The following is a 19,990-nucleotide window of genomic DNA, read 5'->3' as shown; positions in this document are numbered from 1 at the left end:
AATAGTGCATGTTACTAGCAGCCGGCACAAAATTAACCACCTATCTTATCTATGCTTCCCCCTAAGCTGTGCTCTATCAGTATTACAATACACAGTCCATTACTTACAAAAAAAATTGAAGCTGCTATACATTTCTTAAGTTGGTCTTTGTGTGGCAATTCTGATGCAATGCTGCCCTAAAAATGAACTTTGTTTTAAACAGCGAGATATCCACCCTCAGTGCGGTTATTAGAGCAAGGGTGGAGCCCACTCTGGGGGAAATAACACACCCAGGCAGACTTCAGAGAGAGCAAATTGCACGTTAATATCGCCACAACATTTTTCAGGACCTCAGAGTCAAAATTAATTGGTTAATCCTCTTCAAAGAAACGGGGGAAAAGTTCATGTTTGTAGACCAGCTTTCCTGCCATGAAACAAAATATAGACTCATTTCTTTCTTGTGAAGAAAGTAAAGATAAAATGCAAGATAGATCATGCAGCTCAACCAACAGAATGTTAGGTGGAAGTGGACTACTATAAAGGAAGTCCAACCACGCCAACTTCTAAGTTTAGCAACAGCAGCTTCTACATATCTCAAGGTGTCAGCAACATTGCTCACTCCAGAACTTTACTTTGGCCTATTTGGCCAAAATAGGGGATCCAAACATGAACATAAGCATTACCTTCCCTTTCTACCAATGCCCTAGTTCTCATGGCAATGCAGAAACAACAAAAGCATTTTCTTATCAACTAACTAGCAAGAGTTGACTTCGAAAATAAGAGATTTGATTTACCGACATGGTTTGGTTGGATAGCGAAATGAACAAAAGTGAAAATTATTTTGATGAAAATGACTAATACGCATACTATACCTTAAAAAATTTTACAATCACCCACTTTTTCAAATAATTTAATAAGAGTTGTGATTTTTAAAAATTTTTTCTGATTTCCAAATAAGCTATTCAGTAGGATGTATATATACTGTCTAAAAATCTTTAATAGTGTCTAAAATAATTTATCAGTTATTGAAACCATTACCAAACACCTGATTATTTGTGTTTAAAGTGATTTTAATCAATACTACTTTCTGTATATGTACATTCAGAGACACAACCAATAGTTACTTTTAATTGAAATCCTATAACTCATGAATTAAAAAATAGGTTTCTCAGTAAAATACTGAAGTATATAAAATATAAGCTATATAATCGTTTACATAGAATTTAAAACAAACAACGGAAAAGGCTTTGGGAAAAGACCAGGAAAATATTATGTTTAATGATACATGTTGTCACATTACCCTCACCAACTGCTACTTCCTCACACTGGAACAATAAATCAGTCTGGAGTATAGAACATTTCAATATTTTGAGAGATGACCTAGAACACCCTCTTTCAGGATCCTAGGGAGGGGCTGCTGACTGATCTAGCCTTTTGTTGGACTATGAGGTAACTCTTGCCATATGATAAATTAACCCCTTCCAAAATACTCCTTTCACAGTCCAAGTGCATGACTTATTTTTTTCAACCATATACGTAATTATGAATAGCTTGCTGCCATCCCTTGCTCTTCCCCATCTCACCCCTAAATTGAACAACTCAAAGGTAGCAGTTGGATATTATATTTGAAGAATCCCATCTTGATACTTTTTGGATTTGCACTGCTGGAAACGTCTGTTTTCAAGTCAAACTTCACTTTCACAGCTGCAAAGGAAATGACAAGAGAAGAAAAACACAGCCAATATATATCAGCAATTAATTCCATCCACAACTGCCCAGCTGTTTGTGCATGGAAGAATCAGTCTGTTTCCTTTTGGGGCTTTCACCACTGAAAATTGATACTGCACATTCAGAGACACAAGCTGTTTGTAACATGTCAGGAATGTGCACAAGATCACACAGAGTTGAAGAGACAAAATGAAATCCAGATCTAGTTTTCTTGAGATTTGCCAGTATTATTTCATGGTTTAAAAAAAAAAACAAAACATAAAAACACCCCAATCATAGAGAGAGCAAAATACACGAAAAAATATTGTCCTTTCTGAATATCAGCCTTCCAATAAAGAGGAAAATCTGCCAATGACATCAGATTTAGTATCAAGAATAGACACTCTGATTTATTGGCATAGACAAGGTGTGACATTCTTAGGAATCCACATGCCCCCAGTATGTTAAATCCAGCCAATACTTTTTGGACTCCACAGCTGCCCGCCCAATGTGTAGTCAGTCTCTTAAAAAAAAAAAAAAATCCTTATAAACGTGAAAGTTGTTGGGAACCAATGCTTTTACCACAGTCATGCAGAAAAGCAAGTTTTTCTTGGTTAGTTCAGACATTATTTGGCACTCATAAATACCTGCCTGTTTCAGGGATTTATGTAAATTTACAGAGCCAATCTTCTAGGATAACTCTCAAGCAATCAAATTTCTTCTTCCCTCTCCCCATCAGTTTTGTGAATTTTAAATAAAAATACTCTCTACTGAGTGCCAGAGGCTTAACAACTGTAATATGGGCTCATGCGCAACTCAAGAAGTACTCTATCCCCCTCTCTCCCTGCCCAACAACTCCAATTTTATTTCAAATATTTGTTTCATTTAAATCTTGTAAAATGCCATTTTGTTATACTGTATTTTCAAACATGCAGTACATAAAATAACTTGTGCTGTCAGTATGTAAAATGACTTGTGATTAATTATTGTTATGAATGTTGAAGAAAAAAGATGACATTTTTAGAATAATTCAAAACATATTTTAGCTATCTTACTGGGTTTTTTTTTATATGAAACTAGGTATTCCCATAATTGAATTCATTGTTCTAAGGGCCTCCTCACTCCCCTTCTGCTGCACAAGAGTTCATGCACTCCTAATGCCCGTATATTCTCAAATATAACTTGGATGGGACACTCATTTTGGGGACCACGAGGGACTGGGGTTTAATCAACAAAAAGAAGATGAGCTCTCTGCTCCAAACACAAGAGCAACATTCCATAAGCTTCAGAATGAAGATGCTCTCAAGCGCCAGAACTCAAACCAGCACAATGAGAATCTGTCTCTAACTAAAGTGTTCTGAAAGCACGAAGTGTGATTTGTTCAAGAAATTCAAGCATCTCAAACATGTGGCAGACTGAAAACAAAGCACAAAACCAAAAAAAAAGCTTTTTCCTTAACAAACATCATCTGATCAAGGATATATCTGAGGTGGGAGCAGGGAGGAGAGGAATAGTTTAATCTTTGGCTGATAGTGACACTAACTTCTAGAAATATGGTATAACTATTAGTGAGTGACTCAAACAGTCACAAGAATGAGCTTTGCTTGGCAAGCTTCAGCTTTGTGGGACATTCAGACTAGCTTGAAATGTCTAAGGGCAGGAACCTCCCCACCTATAAGGCTGACTAAGAAAAGAAAAGGCTCTTTTGAGCTATTTAAATAACGCCACTTAAACTCATGATAGTCTAACTAGAGCCTGGGGTGGCATTAATAAAGGCCCTTCAAGTGAGGAGCCTGTTGATATGAAATTGTTGACTCATTTTAAAAGTGATTTTTTCCTCCAACAATTTATTATAATATTTTATTATTAATATTTACATATGTATTTATTTTATTAAAAATTTTAAATATACAGCAAATTTGAAAGAATTTTATAGTAAGCACCATATAAGCACTACCTAGATTCTACCGTTAACACTGTACCACACATTTTATCACATCTCTTCATCTATCCATTCCTCTACCCATCTGTTAATCTATCTTACTTTTAGTGCATTTTAAAGTAAATTACAGACATCAGTATACTTTCCCCCAAATACTTCAGCATGCATATCGTTATTTGCTTATGGCTTTTCTTTCAATGTAAAAGTTACATACAATGAAATGCAGAAATGTAAGTGTACACTTGTATAACCCAAACTCCTATCAAGATATAGAACATTACCTTCACCCCAGAAAGTTTCCTCGTGCCTCTTTCCAGGCAATCCTCTCTCCCACTTCCCCAGAGGCACTCACTATTTTGATTTTAAAAGAGATTTTAAACAACTCCAAATAGTTATGCCTTTGCAACCTGTGCGTCAAAACATTCTACACTACACCACATAATTTATATTTGGTTGCAAAAATGATCAGACATGAACGAAATAGATGGAAGGAACCTAAGAAGAAATCATAAAGTTAAAAGGAAGTGTACGGCCAGCCCCATGGCTTAGCGGTTGAGTGCGCGAGCTCTGCTACTGCTACTGGTGGCCCGGGTTCAGATCCCGGGTGCACACCGACGCACCGCTTGTCTGGCCATGCTGAGGCCGCGTCCCACATACAGCAACTAGAAGGATGTGCAACTATGACATAACAACTATCTACTGGGGCTTTGAGGAAAAAAAAAAAAAGGAGGAGGATCGGCAATAGATGTTAGCTCAGAGCCAGTCTTCCTCAGCAAAAAGAGGAAGATTAGCATGGATGTTAGCTCAGGGCTGATCTTCCTCACAAAAATAATTAAATAAATAAATAAATAAATAAATAAATAAATAAATAAATAAATAGGAAGTGTAGATTCATTTGCTCCAATTATTCAACTTCTTAGGTGAAGGAAACAAAACTTAGAAAGTTTTGGCTGCCTATACCAGTCATCCAACTGGTCAGTACAGTCCTCCCCCGGCATGGGGGTGGGGGTACGGGGGGTGGGAATGGTTCCAGGAACTCTGGCGGATACCAACATCGGTGGATGCTTGATTTCCTTATATAAAATGGTGTCATATTTGCATGTAACCTATACATATCCTCCTGTATATTTTAAATCATCTCTAGATTACTTATAATACCTAATACAATGTAAATAGTTGTTATACTATATCGTTTAGGGAATAATGAAAAGACAAAAAGTCTGTACATGTGCACTACAGATGCAACCATTGTGCGCCTTTCAATCCGTGGTGGTTTGAAGCCGTGAACGTGGAGGTCACAGATAAGGAGGGCTGACTGTAATTTATTGGCTGGGCCTAGTCTAAGGCTCTTAGGAAGCAACTCTATACCTCTTTTTAGAATGAAGAGAACAGCAGCTTTGGAGATAATGCTGGCTCAGAGGAAGAGCTCTGCCACTTATCAGCTATGCATCTTAAACAAGTTTCTTGGTTTTGGTCTTCAACTCCTTCAAGTCTCAGTTTTCTCTTCTGTAAAACAAGGAAAATCTTAACTCATAAACACACAGACCAAAAGAGAGAACCCTTGTGAAGTGCCTGGTGTGTAGTAAGTGATCAAAGGAGGGAGACACAGGAAGTGGAGGGAAAAGTGGCAGTACCAGGCACAGTTCAAGAATATGTACCTTCAGATATTGCTTCTAAGCTTTCAGGCTACCCCTACGTTAGCTCTCATTTTGCAAATGCAAAGAAAATAACAGCAAATAAAGCAGAACTCTTTAGTAACTATCCAGGCAAGCAGTTGTTTACATCTGAAAAAAAGTCTACTTGTTTTCTCTTTGCCTTCCTACTATGACGGAACTGGAGTGGTGGGGGAGGGATGCACAGATTTGTGACTTTGTAGAGGCTACTTATACCTTACACAGTAGTCCCCCCTTATCTGTGGTTTTCCTTTCTGCGGTTTCAGTTACCCACGATCAACCATGGTCTGGAATTATTAAATGAAAAATTCCAGAAATAAACATTCATAAGTTTTAAATTTCACGCCGTTCTGAGTAGCATGATGAAATCTCACACCCTCCTGCTTCATCCCACCCAGGATGTGAATCATCTCTTTGTCCAGCATATCCACACTGGACATGCTACTTGCCCATTAATCACTTAGTAGCCATCTTGGTTATCAGATTGACTGTTGTGGTATCACAGTGCTTGTGTTCAATAATGGCCCCAAAGTGTACGAGGAGTGATGCTGGCAATTTGGATATGCCAAAGAGAAACTGTAAAGATGAAAGTTCTCGACTTAATAAGAAAAAAAAAAATCGTATGCTGAGGTTGCTAAAATCTACAGTAACTTTTATTACAGCATATTGTTATAATTGTTCTATTTTATTATTAGTTATTGTTGTTAATCTCTTACTGTGCCTAATTTATAAATTAAACTATCATGGGTATGTATGTATAGGAAAAAGCATAGTATACATAAGGGTTCGGTACTATCCTTGGTTTCAGGCATCCAGTGGGGGTCTTGGAATGTATGCCCTGGATAAGGGGGGACTACCATATACTGATATCTTTACCTATCTTGGTATAAACAGCTCCTTTTACCTAGCATGATCTTCTTTTTATCCACCAAGTGAGAATTCAAAGTCCACTTAAAATCTAACCTACTTTCCTGTGCTACTCAGAACAAATTTAAAGCCCCTTCATCTGTGTTTCCATAATGCTTTAAATAATGGCGTTACAGAACTCCTCGTACCAGATGCCTGCTTCCATTGGTTTTCACTACTTGAATGGGAGCACCTCTGTATCCCGATGCCAAGCACATTGAAACCATCCATAAGTGTCTGCTGAATGGATATGCCTGAGTAATGGGTCTTCAGTTATGATCAAACTAGCAAAAAAATAAATAAATAAAAATAAGTCTGAACACTCACCAAAAAGGAAAGCAAAGTGCCAGAAAAATGGGGGGCAAGGAGATGATCACAGGGCATATTAAAATGTATGTAATGTTAAAATGAGATTAAAAGCCAACTGTGTGCAAACTTTTGTGTCCTCAGAGAAGTGACTGCTGCTAAGCAGTTAAAGTGCTAGTGGAATACTTCAGACTGCTCTGTGCTTTATATATTTGTCCCACGTACCACCTTACAACACCCCTATCAGGCAGTACTATTATGATCCTTTTATGGATGAGAATACTGAGACTCAAAGAAGTTAAGCAAATAAGGTCATACAAGAAGTGGCAATGAAGACAAAAAGTAGAGGTGATTTTTCATCACAAGTGATTTTCATAATAGGCTAACTTTACACACACTGTGGGGAGGGTTAAAGAAAACCCAGATAGTTGTGGGGCAACCAAATACTACAAGAGATTCAGCTGAGGGAGCAAAACTCAAGGGGAGAAAAAAAGGCCTGGACAAAAAACAAACCAAGGCTGAGGCAGTAAGAGGTGTGTGAGTTCTACGTAGGAGTTATCTTCACAGAACAGTCTGCCATCCTGGAGTCATGAAACCTGTCAGAGATGGCCTGAGAACCGCAGGAGTGGAAAAGAGTAGCTCTTACTATCCCATGGCCTTCTCTTCCCAAACTAATTATTCTCAGAAGTGATAATACAAAATGGATAATTCCTTGATAAAAATGCTGACCATGGTGTTCATGCTTCAGAAGATAATGAGAGCCTCACCAAGTTGGTGAAATGCAACTCTTGTCTGTGGGCATCTTTGGCTAATTTATAGTCTGTAATTTCCCACTGAGGAATACCCTGGTTTTGCCTCCCTTGCAATGATGAATTTGTGAAGGAAAGCCTCCTAGAAGCCTCCACTTTGAAGTTTAAAGCCTCAAGTCCCACAGCCCTCTGGCTTACCTCCAACAAAGCACTCATTACACTGACTCACTATTGTCTGTCCACTGGTACAGCTCTCACACGTGTTGTGAGCAAGCAGAGGGCAAGGCCCCTCAGGACCTAGCACAGGGCAAGTTCAAAAAATTTTATGAATGGTAAATGAATAATGTCCGTTGCCTATTTAATATTTAATAGATGGTTATTTGTGAAAAGAGGTAATCCAGGATTTAAAGAGGAAGTAATTGTATAAAAGGCTAGGTTAAGGATAAGTGAAATACAGTTAATCTTCAAAATAGGTTTTTTTCTGGATAAAAACAACATATACAACATAACCTACAATGATTGGTGAGTTAAACCTAATAAAGCTGAGTTTGAAATTCAGTAAATCATTACATCTAAGGATTAGGCATGATCCCTATTTAAAACAAAAATTAACCAAACTAGCGAGCTTGCTTGTATCTGAAGGTTGCCAAACTTGAGGTGGAAAAACAATATGTGGTTTTGACTCTACCATGGCATAATACTTCCAAAAACAATGCATTTTATTAACCACCTCTTAAAGGAAGACAAAGACTACATGAAAAAAAAACCCCGCAGAATAAAAAGTGAAGAGTAAATACATATGTGCTATTAAAAAACCTGCATTTGGGGCCACCCTGTGGCATAGTGGTTAAACTTCGGCGCGCTCCACTTCAGTGGCCCAGGTTCACGGGTTCAGATCCCGAGTGTGGACCTAGACCACTTGTGGGCCATGCTGTGGCGGCTACCCACATACAAAAGAGAGGAAGACTGGCAACAGATGTTAGCTCCAGGTCAACCTTGCTCAGCAGAAAAAAAAAAAGAGCACAAAAACGAACCTGCATTCACAAATAATTTCTGCTTTGGGGAAAAGTCCCAAAACAGAAGAGAAAACAAGTAAAATTAAAATGTAATATGGCCACAACATATGAAACATTTGTAACACACACAATTTCTTGTTAAAAACATTACTTTTGCTTTGATCTGCTCCATCTAAGGGTATGAGACTATGTAGGCATTTTTTTTCCTTTTATCTTTAAATGTATTTTATTTTAATTTTTAATTTTTAAAAAATTCTTTTATTGCAGTAACATTGGTTTGTAACATTGTATAAATTTCAGGAATACATCACTATACTTCTATTTCTGCATTGATTACATCACGTTCACCACCCAAATACTAAGTACAATCCATCACCACACACATTTTAGGCATTTTTTAATTATTGCTTTTTCTAAATATGAGACAAAATGTCTTTAGTTGGAAAAATATCTTTCACATTTCAAATAATTTACTCAGTAAAAAAAAGGCCATACCATAATTTTTTTAATCTTGGGAAATGTAAGTATTCTCGTGCAAAAAAATTTAAGTGCTTGGCTTTAAACACTGCTATAAGATAGGTGGCCAAGCTGACAAATCACATAACTTACAAGACTAACAATCTTACTTCTCCAAGATCAAGTTCTAGAACACGTGTTGCCTATCCATGACAAGAACCACATCCCATCCTCTAAAACTAAAACTTCAAGTCCCCCAATACTGTCATAAGCTCTTTCCAAGACAGCGTTAGAGACAGGTTTAGAAATTTCCTCCCCATCTTCACTCTCGTTCCTCCACCCCTCCACTTCTGCCTGCCCTCAGTTAAAGTATCTTCGGATGGTTGGTAGATTTACCACCTTTGTATTTCCTCAGGTAAACTGTTGGCATGATAGGAGGTTTAATTAAAACAAACACAAAACCAAAACTGGCCTATATAACAAATCTCTTCTATGCATTTTAGAGGTATTTCAGTTTTACTGCATCATACTTTCTGCCCCCAAGTATTACTGAAGTTGGAGAATATCAATTTGCTCTGTGCTAAACCTACAGCTGGTATTGATTTTAATCTACTCTGATTTTAGATTTTAAAATTTTATCTTTAAATTCTAAGTTGGCAAGCCAATTTATCAACAAATCTTTCTGCTTAAATTCATTTAGTCTTTTAACAACAATTCATTCAACACCTATTATGCGCTACAATTGAGATAGTATGGTGGAGAATGTAAGAAATGAATGAGACATTATCCCTGATCCTAAAATACTAGCGACTTAGGGGGTTGTGGGGGAAGAAGGGAGATACAGATTCTTAAACAATTACATAGCACACTGTATTACTGGGTTATAATAGATATATTACAGACTCAGAGAAAGGACCCAATTTGAAAGGTTCCTAGGAAGTTACATTGGAGATTGGTCTTAAAAGGATGAGTAGGTACGGGGTGGGGTGGGGGGTTGTCTGTACAAACCTGACAGAAAGATATGCAAAAACAACATACTTCTTAATAAACCTGTACTTTAACACGTGGCTTTACTTTAAACAAAAGTATCACAGATTGCAACTAATACAAAAGGGAAATCAAAATTGTCACTAGTTAACAGTTTACAGTGGTTTGTATAATTTAAACTACAGGAATCCTACAATCTACTAGCAAACCACACAGTTCTGTCATGTGCTTTTGCTTTCACCCTAATCTTTTGACTTGCATGCTAAGAAAAGAAACTCAAAAGCCATTTATATCTTTTCTTGGAACAATGCTTGTTCTTACACTGCTCTAAACAATGACTTAGAAATAATTAAGACCAATTATCTTGAAGCCAGTCAAACTGTAATCTGCCACCACATCATCATGGAAGGAGGCATAAGAATGTTCCAGGTTAATATCAAGGTCAGTAAACCCATGGTCAACGAGGCACAGGTATACTGTATCCTATGGGCTCAAATCTTTAAATGTATCAAGTATAAGCACGGTAGATTTAATGGGAGGGGCTGGGAAGAAAAAAGAAAAACGCAACTGATCACAAGCGTTGTGTTTGTAAGGCACCTAAATTCTCAAGTTCACTGCCCCAGAAAGATGTTTCTACATATGAGAAAGGTTGCTTTTGTGGATTGGAAAACTGGGCTAATCTGACAAAAGGTGAAAGGGACACCATGTTAAATTGCTGGGAATAGATCATCCATTTTGATCAGGTTACTACTGATGTGAAAATGCCATAAGGTTAATGTTTAAGATATGTTTCCACATCAAAGTACACATAAATAACAAATCTCGCATTTTTATGACGAATAATATAAGACCATTATTTACAACACACACTATATGACAACCTGAGTGAAAAACATCTTCTAAAACAGAGAATTAAGGTAGGATTATTTATATTATGTGACTTCTTTACTCTAAAGGTTCCTTACCAGGTTCTTTTAAATAGTAATCTTACCTACATTTAACATATTACATTGGGATACAGCCAACTTCTTAGAGCACATATTTTACATACAGCAAGAGCCATCTATATTTTATATTCCTGAATTCATACCTATAATACCTAAGCTCTGATAAAAAAGAAAAAAAATCTCTTGTAAAATGTTCAAACTGAGAGTTTTAATCCTGGAGTAGAAACTCCTCAATGAAACATATCTAGTGTATAAGTAACTTCCTCAGAATATTTAGAGAAAGGGGGAAAAAACCAAACTCATGAGAATTGCTTCTGGGCCTTTGAGAAGGGAGGGGACTAGAGCTGTACAAAAACTTTGTGGAAGAGGGAAAAGGAGGAGCTAAGAAAGCAGATGAAGAGACAACATAAGAAGCCAAGAGTGACAGGAGATAAGAAGGATCAAGTAACTGTGGCAGAGTGAGAGACCAGGCACACCCACAGGGAGTTATGTGACTTATTTCAAGGGGGTGGAACACTGTGAGCAAGTGAACAATTTTGATTTTGTTTAACTGAAAGGTTATGCAATCCTACAAACGGGAGAAGGAAAAAGAAGAGGTGTTTCTCTAATACTATAGAAAAAGTTAGGATGTAATAAATGGCTATCACTTTAAAAAATATATTAAACAAAAAAGAATACATTATATACGAAAATGAAAAATTAAGAGCTTTAAGGGAAAGTACTATAAAGTCCATGTAAACCTAGAGCTGCATTATTTACTGATTGTGATAATAAAGCTTTTTATCCTATGGACTATGCCATCCTTCAAACAACAAGATCCCCATAAGGCATACTGACAAGAATTTTGGGGTATGTTGATGAGTGTAAAGTTTTTCTTCACTCCAACTTTTAATTTGGCAGCTTATACAAACAATTCTCAATAGCTGAGTTTTTAAAACTTACTCCAATATACGCAGGACTGTGACTCCTGTGGGCTATTTCCAAGTTGCCAAGTTATTAATCTAAAACAGCTCACAACCCCTTTAAACTGATTCCTGCTGGTCCAATATAATAAATGATATGATGTTTTAAATAAAAAGGGAGGGTGAGGGAAGAAAGAAGGTCCAAACTAGTACCTTCGGAGCTGCTTTTAAGTTTAAAAAAACTGGAAGTGGGAAGCAATAAGATAATACACATTTACTACTATATTTTTAAAACATGCAGCTGGAAACTACACAAAGGGTTCTGGAAAGGCCTTCTGCCAGAAGCAAATTACTTTCTTCAAGTTCAACAGTTATTACCTTTGCTACACCCCTAGAAATGAAAGCTGAAAAAAAACCAAGAGGTATTTCAAGCTCTTGCAGATGATTTACTACATTAATCAAATCTGCTCATTCTTCTAAGCATTAATTAAGGCCTTCCTTCAGGAACTGGATAAAGGATGTTGCACATTCAACAAGTATTTGCCTTTGCCACGACACCAAAGTCAAGATGTACCTGATAAAGTAGTAAGCAATCAGTGCACCTAGACCAGTGTTTTTAGTACAGTGAAGAGAGCAACCAGCTGCAGCTTTAGCATTTTGGTTCATCGGTTTAAAGACAAAAACCTGTAGCTAGGGCTCAAAAGAGGCATCTAAACATGTAAACCGCTCTCAATATAAAGTCATTATATAGAACATATCATTATGAAAAAATACTCGTGAAATACTCATTTCAACAATTTCCAAAAAACAAAACAAAAAAAACCCCACCCTAGGCATTTAACTTTATCACAAAGCAATATAAACAGCCTAAAACTTATGAAAAAATTCCTAATCATAGTCATAGTCAACCTACTAGGGTGAGCAGGATGAGAAGTAAAAAATGAAAGTTGCTTGATCTTCTGAAAATGATGAGCTCAATGTTGTGGGAAAAAAACTGTTAAATAAGGAACCAGGTTTTCCTTAAGTCACAAGTTACGGGATAGATAGAAAGTTCTTTCTACAAGGTAGGGAATTGTTAGACTCCAAACACACAGATGCAAAGCAAGAATCTCGAAAGATAATACCCTCAGTTAAAAGGTAGACAAAAAAATCTGTCCACCAACAGAGGGAATTAAAAATAAATTATTATAAATAAAACAACACCAAAAAACCTTATATGTCTTTTCCAGAATGCTGAGTGGGAAAAGGAAGTATACCCTGAGAATCTATAACAACAGGCCTACCCTCCCAAGAATTTAGGATTTGAATTTACACCCAGCATGGTCCAGAAAACCCCAAACCAAGAGAGTAACATGAAGTGGTCTTAGGTTGGTAGCATTCCCAGACACCTGGCAAAAAAGAAACATATCTTGTCTGGAGAAAGGTGCTCTCAAAACAGGCTGCCTAAGGATTCCCACAAATAAAATCCTGCCAAGTTCAAAATTCGGAATTACAAAGCAAATGAGTAAACAAACCACATTAAACAAGTCGGCAGAGACAACAGCAAGCAGAACCTCCCCCTAAGAACTGCAGACAATGGAATATTGAGACAGAATATAAAATAAGAATTTTTACAATGTTCAAAATCCTTAAAGATACAATTGGAAGCATGAGAAACAAGATGTTATAAAGGAAGACCAGTAAATCTGAAAAACTACCCAATATATTAATTGAAAAAACTTAACGAATGGATTAAACAGTAGACTAGACCAAGTGGAAAGAGAATAAACTGGAATACAGATTTGAAAAAACTAACCAGAATGAAGCACAGAGAAACAAAGAAATGGAATATGTGAAAGAAAGGCTAAGAGATATAGAAAGTAAAGAAGTCCAACATACTGGAGTTCCTAAAGAGGAAATAGAAGGAGTGGGGGAGAGGACATATTCGAGGAGATCACGGGTAGAAATTTTTCAGAGCTGTCCAGTCCTTTATAGGTGATTCGTCTCTGACAATTAGATTTGCAGTAGACTTCAAAAGACAAAATAAAAGTCATAAGACATAGAATATTTTCAAAGTGCAGTTATCTTCAAACTGTCAGCCTAGAATTGTATATCAAACAAAACTATCTTTCAAGAGTAAGTAGAATAAAACATCGTCTCACTAAAAAGTTCTATAAACTCATTAAAGGAACGTTCAAAGGATGAATTTGAGAAAGAAACTAAAATTGGAAGGAAGAGCTGACATGGAAGAGTGAGCAAAGAAATTAGTAAACAAGGGAGTAATTTTTAAAATACTATATAAAACAATAATAGCAATAACAAATGTAGGGGGTTACAAACAAGGTGGACCTAAAATCCTAGTCAATAACATCAAATAAGATGGGAACAGAAAATAAGAGTTACAGTGTTTAAGATCCTTGTATCGTTCAGAAGAGGAGAGACAGCTATTAACTTTAGACCAATAAAACTTTAATCTGATAAAAGATTATCCAGACTATATTTTAAAAATCACTAAAATCAATTGAAAAAAAAGACAACCTAATTTTGCCTATTAGTAAAAGATCTCAACAGGCACTTCACAAAAGTGAATATCCAAATGATCAATAAATACTTGAAGCAGTGCCCATACCATCAGTCATCAAGGAAATACAAATTAAAACCACAATGAGAAACTGCTATCTACCCACCAGTGTAGTTAAAATGAAAACAGGGGCCAGACCCGTGGCTTCGCGGTTAAGTGCATGTGCTCCGCTACTGGTGGTCCGGGTTCCGATCCAGGGCACGCGCCCTCTGCACCGCTTGTCTGGCCATGCTGAGGCCGTGTCCCACATACAGCAACTAAAAGGATGTGCAACTGTGACATACAACTATCTACTGGGGCTTTGGGGAAAAAAAGGAGGAGGACTGGCAATAGATGTTAGCCCAGGGCTGGTCTTCCTCAGCAAAAAGAGGAGGATTGGCATGGATGTTAGCTCAGGGCTGATCTTCCTCACACACAAAAAAAATAAATAAATAAAATGAAAACAAAAAACTGTTAATACCAAGTATTGGCAAAGATGTAGAGCATCTGGAACTCTTAAACACTAGGAGACCTTGTGTCAATTAGTACAAATATTTTGGAAAACTGTTTGGCATTATCTACACAGACGTGTTCTGTAATCTAGCCACTCCTCTCACAGGAACACAACCAATAGAAACACATACATATGAACACCAAAAACACACACAGAGATGTTCATGGCAGAATTATTTTCAATAGCCCAAAACTGGAAATAATCTGAATGTCCATCAACAAAATGGATAGATTACCGTTATGTTCATAAAATGGAGTACACACAATAATGAGAATGAACTATTGTTATATGCAACAACATGGATGAATTTCACAGAAAAAATGTTGAGCAAAAGAAGCCAGATACAAAATAGTAGATATTGAATGATTCCATTTATATAAAACTCAGAAGCAGACAACACTAACCGATGGTGCGTCAGGACTATGGCTACCTTGTGGGGAGGCAGTAATGCCTGAGAAGACACATCAGGGTGTTTCTGGTGTTCCATTTCATGGTGTGGATGGGGTTACACAGGGTATTCACTTTGTACATATTTATCAAGCTGTACCTTACGATTTGTGCACTTTTCTACATGTATCTTAAACTTACACCTAAAGGTTTGTCTGAAAAAAATTAAAATTAAGATAATTTAATATAGAGAGAAAAGCCTCCCCTCTTTCTTTAGACAGAGCTTATAACTTGATGCCATCTTTTTTGTTGGCTAGTTTAGCTCTCCAGAAACATTTTTAAATCCTCTTTCTCACAAAACCAAAGTATTTTCCTAATCTAAACTCTTATGAAAAATAATCCAAGCTCTCTTACATGTTAAACTGTATATTTCCCATAAAAACAAGAACAAAGTAAGTAATCCATATAATTTTAACTACTCAGCATGGACGCATAATAAATTAAGAGAATTTCAAACAGGGAATTTAGGTCTCAAATCAGCATACTACATACTCCACTTCTCTACATTAACAATACAATGAATGGATTGAAATGTACAGTATAGTTTAAATGATCACAATGTTCAATTATTGTGGCCAAGAGCAATATTATAGTACTAATACATTCCACTCTCTGAATGTATTCAACAGCTTCTCCCATCTTCAGAACCTGATGCTTCTCAGTGATTAGAAACATTTCCAACATCACAAAACATGTAAATATAAATGAGGCCTCATAGTTGTTAACAAAATTAAGATATTGTTCAAAACTAAATAATTATGTAAAATGAAAAAAAAACTGCAAGTAATCACTAACGCATAGCAAATAATCAGCAATTCTTTTTTTTCCTTATCACATTCTCTCTGCTGGGTTAAGATTCTGAAATTTCTGTTCAAAACCAACACATTTCAGTGTTATACAATCTTGCCCTGTCATAAGATAATTTCCTGGATTCTTAGTGTACAGAAACTTTACATTCATGTTATCCTACTTTTGCCTACCACTGTTTTATCTCACAGTTCAAGAATCTGATATATAGTGTGATATGGAAATACATCTGTTGGCAGAATGCTACTTTCTGATGTTATGGTAGAGCAAAGTCTGAGGGGAGGATTCCTAGGAAAAAAAAAAAAGGAAGATTTAGTCTCATTCACTAACTTACTAAAATTGCTTCTCACTTCGAAAATTTTTGTGGGTACACTTCACACTTTCAAATATATAAAGGATAGGTTTGTATTCTCAATAGTAAAAATCTAGGAGTAAGCAGAACCGGGTTCTACTTCCAGTTCTAACTCTAAGTCAACATGATTTTGGCCAAGTTACTCACTCTCTCTAGGCTTTAATTTCCTCAATGCAAATGAGGGGACTGTACTAGATGCCCTTGAAGATTTCATATAGTGCTAATAGTTTATGATGAGTCTACTGAAGAATGTATCTCAGACTATAAATTTACATGGATGATTATACTACCCAAATAAAGATAACATAGCAACACAAAAGAAAAAGCAAATAGTTAATCCTTCATTAACCAGTCCATTTTTTATGGTAGGTCTCCATGCAAACGGATATTCCTCATTCCTGTACAAGCACCTGGATTTCATTTGGTATTTCAGCATTTACGTGTACTGTAGAAAGAGTTTACCTTGTGTGAAGTACAGTACCAATTTGTTTCTCTCTTTATAAAAGTACTTTTGAAAATGCTCTCATTCTATGCTCCCAAAAGAAGGCTTGACTCTGGTCAGTTCTCTCACTTAGGCTTCCCCAAGACCAACTAGCAGTAAGAGAGGAAAAAAAAAAAATACAATCCTTTCCTAGACTATGCTACACCAATAAAAGTGAGTGTCATTGAATAAGTCAATCCATAAGCCTCTGTCTACTACCTACACTGTCAGGAGGCCATCAGCGTTACCTGCATCTACTTTGGCTGAAGTTTGTGGCTCTGCTGGATGAGCCTCACCATTTGAACACTGTGGCTTCATCCTTCTAAATCAAACAGCTCAACTGGCTTACCCTTCTTTTCACCTTTCATATCATAAAATGAGTCTTTGGGAATAATAGACACTAGTATAATGAGACAGACAACTATATTTTGTCCTAGCAGAGAGCTGAGGCACCATGAATGTCAAATACAGCTGAAAGGACCTTAAGGGTCATCTAGTCCAATTCTCTTCACTTATGAGGTGAATTCAGAGGTGCCTAAGGCCGCTGCCTAAGGTCACACAGAATACTCATCTCCTGACTTCAGGCCAGGTACTCCTTCCATTCTATCAAAGTTAAAGTTGCCGCTCAGGAAAAAATGCTTACATTGGAATCCTCTCTCCTATGGAACATGTTAACTGTCATTCTTCGGTATCATCAATGAAACATTCCACCTGAACTGACATGAGATATTGAAAAAAATTTCCAAGCTATCTGTCCAATGTCATGAAATAAATTTGCTATCACTTTACACCGGTCAAAATGGCTACAATTACTAAGACAAAAAACAACAAATGTTGGAGAGGATGTGGAGAAAAGGGAACCCTCCTGCACTGCTGGTGGGAATGCAAACTGGTGCAGCCACTATGGAAAACAATACGGAGATTTCTCAAAAAGTTAAAAATAGAAATACCAGGGCCGGCCCGGTGGTGCAAGTGGTTAAGTGCGGTGCTCCGCTGTGGCGGCCCGGGGTTCGCCGGTTCGGATCCCGGGCGCATACCGACGCACTACTTGTCAAGCAATGCTGTGGCGGCGTCCCATATAAAGTAGAGGAAGATGGGCATGGATGTTAGCCCAGGGCCAGTCTTCCTCAGCAAGAAAAAAAAAAAAGAGGAGGATTGGCAGATGTTAGCTCAGGGCCAATCTTCCTCAAAAAAAAAAAATAGAAATACCATATGATTCAGCTATCCCACTATGGGGTATCTATCCAAAGAACCTGAAATCAATGTCCAAGGATATTTATGCACCCCTATGTTCACTGCAGCATTATTCACAATAGCCAAGACGTGGAAGCAACCCAAGTGCCCTTTTATGGATGAACAGATAAAGATGTGGTGTATATATACAATGGAATACTACTCAGCCATAAAAAAAGACAAAATCATCCCATTTGCAATGACATGGATGGACCTTGAGGGTATCATGTTAAGTGAAATAAGCCAGACAGTAAAAGACAAATACTGCAAGATTTCCCTCATATGTGGAAGATAAACAAGTACATGGGTAAAGAGAACAGATTAGTGGTTACCAGAGGGGAAGAAGGCTAGGGGTGGGCAAAAGGGATAAAGAGACAAATATATAAAATGACAGACAAAAATTAGACTACTGGTGGTGAGCATGATGAAGTCTATTCAGAAACTGATAAATAATAATGTACACCTCAGATTACACAATGTTATAAACCATTATGATCTCAATAAAATTATTAGGAAAAAAAAAAGAAATGAATTTGCACTGATGTGAGCAACTTACTAGTGTACTGGGCTTAAACACACATCAGAGTATAAAATTCCAAGGAAAGAAGGAGCTCTGGGTAATTAATATTGTTCCAGTGGCAATCAAAGATGTTTAGGACGGTAAGATGAAAGAAATAACATCCTGAGGTTGTTCTAAAGCTTTGGGAGAGAATAAAATGCTGGAATGGTTAGAATACAGAGCAAGTATTTGATTCTTTGTAAAGGAATTGTGTGGTTTATAAAAGAAATAGAACTGCTTCAATTATAGCACTAGTCTTAAAACATCCAAATGCTCTTGAGACCTTTTAAAAATTTTTTCTGAGAGGGTTTCTCCTTGTTATTCAGTTTTTGCAGCACACATACCCCGTATTTAATTCACTCTCTGCCTATAACCCAGTATTTAACCATCGTTCGTATTCTCGTCTGGGCAAATATCCAACCTCTTGCTCCATGAAACACTGAAATAAACTTTAATATATTAGGAAATTAGAAAAATTAAATGAACAGGAGGAAAAGCAAATACATTTTCACACAAAGTATAAGACACAGCTGTGATCTGTCAAGCTCACAGGACTATCTCCTTAGCTAACAGCAAAGTCACAGGACTGTCCTTAGCTGAACAGGAAGTAGCAATCTAAAAAATATAAATGTTCTCAAGCCCTAATTTTATTCCCTTCACTTCACATTTCCAGCACACATTAACCCTTTGACCAGGTCTGTGTAATACACCCACATTCAAATAGACTTGATGAAGTGTCAGTAAGCCTATGGATGACAAGTATTTTTGTGAGTCCACAGAATAACCTTTAATTTTAATGTCTCCAAATAAAAAACCCGTGTTGGTTGTACTCTTCTGAAGAAACAGGTTGTAGCAACAACGACAAAACCAGCTTTGGCTCTTATGAAATTTATATTTGTATGGATGACCTTTAGTTTCCCTTTTCTGAAAGTTGTTTCCATGGCACCAAAATATAACTTAAAAAATAGAATTTCCTTTTATATACTTTGCAGGACAGTATGTGAGCTCACAAACAAGGCACCTAACCCAGGCCCAAGGCAATGGAGGTGGAAAGGTAACATTTCATAATGGAGCTGACTTGTGATTTAGAAGTGATTTATAAATTATAATTTAAAAGGATAAGAGTTAGCCAAGCAAGGAAGCAGTGAGAGTGTTCTAAGCACTAGGAGCAGCATGAATAAAAGCAATGGTATATCTGGGACAATGATAATTTAACAGTAGTATGGCGGATCCTTCCTACAGCTCCACTTCAGAATCGGTTTTTGATACCGAAGCTGGATACTTAGACACTGATTAGAGGCGCTCAAGTGAATCAACAGGAGATCCTATTCCAAAGGGTAGTTCTACATACATAAATAAGAGATGCTCAAAACAAAGAAAATAGTGATATATTCAAATAGGTGTGTTTAGAGAAGAGAGGAAGTGGTGAGCATTTTAACTAAGAAAACACTATAGAATTACTTTCAAAATAATACCTTTTCAATCTCT

General features: G+C 36.9%; 1 protein-coding gene across 3 annotated transcripts in view; it reads right to left on the bottom strand.

Moving 5' to 3' along the window:
- The window catches only part of ADD3 (adducin 3), a 133,222-nt gene that overhangs the window by 58,775 nt on the left and 54,457 nt on the right, over positions 1–19,990 (bottom strand). The window contains exon 1 of one of the 3 annotated variants that reach the window (XM_058543963.1): positions 108–128. The exons of the other annotated variants lie outside the window; for them this stretch is intronic. The gene's annotated coding sequence lies outside the window, so the exon portion shown is untranslated. Of the gene's footprint in view, positions 1–107; positions 129–19,990 lie in introns of those variants that run through there. 3 annotated transcript variants of the gene reach the window in all.

This window comes from Diceros bicornis, chromosome 6 (genome assembly GCF_020826845.1).
Source record: "Diceros bicornis minor isolate mBicDic1 chromosome 6, mDicBic1.mat.cur, whole genome shotgun sequence".
Taxonomy (NCBI): domain Eukaryota; kingdom Metazoa; phylum Chordata; class Mammalia; order Perissodactyla; family Rhinocerotidae; genus Diceros; species Diceros bicornis.
This window is presented reverse-complemented; position numbering and strand designations above follow the sequence as displayed.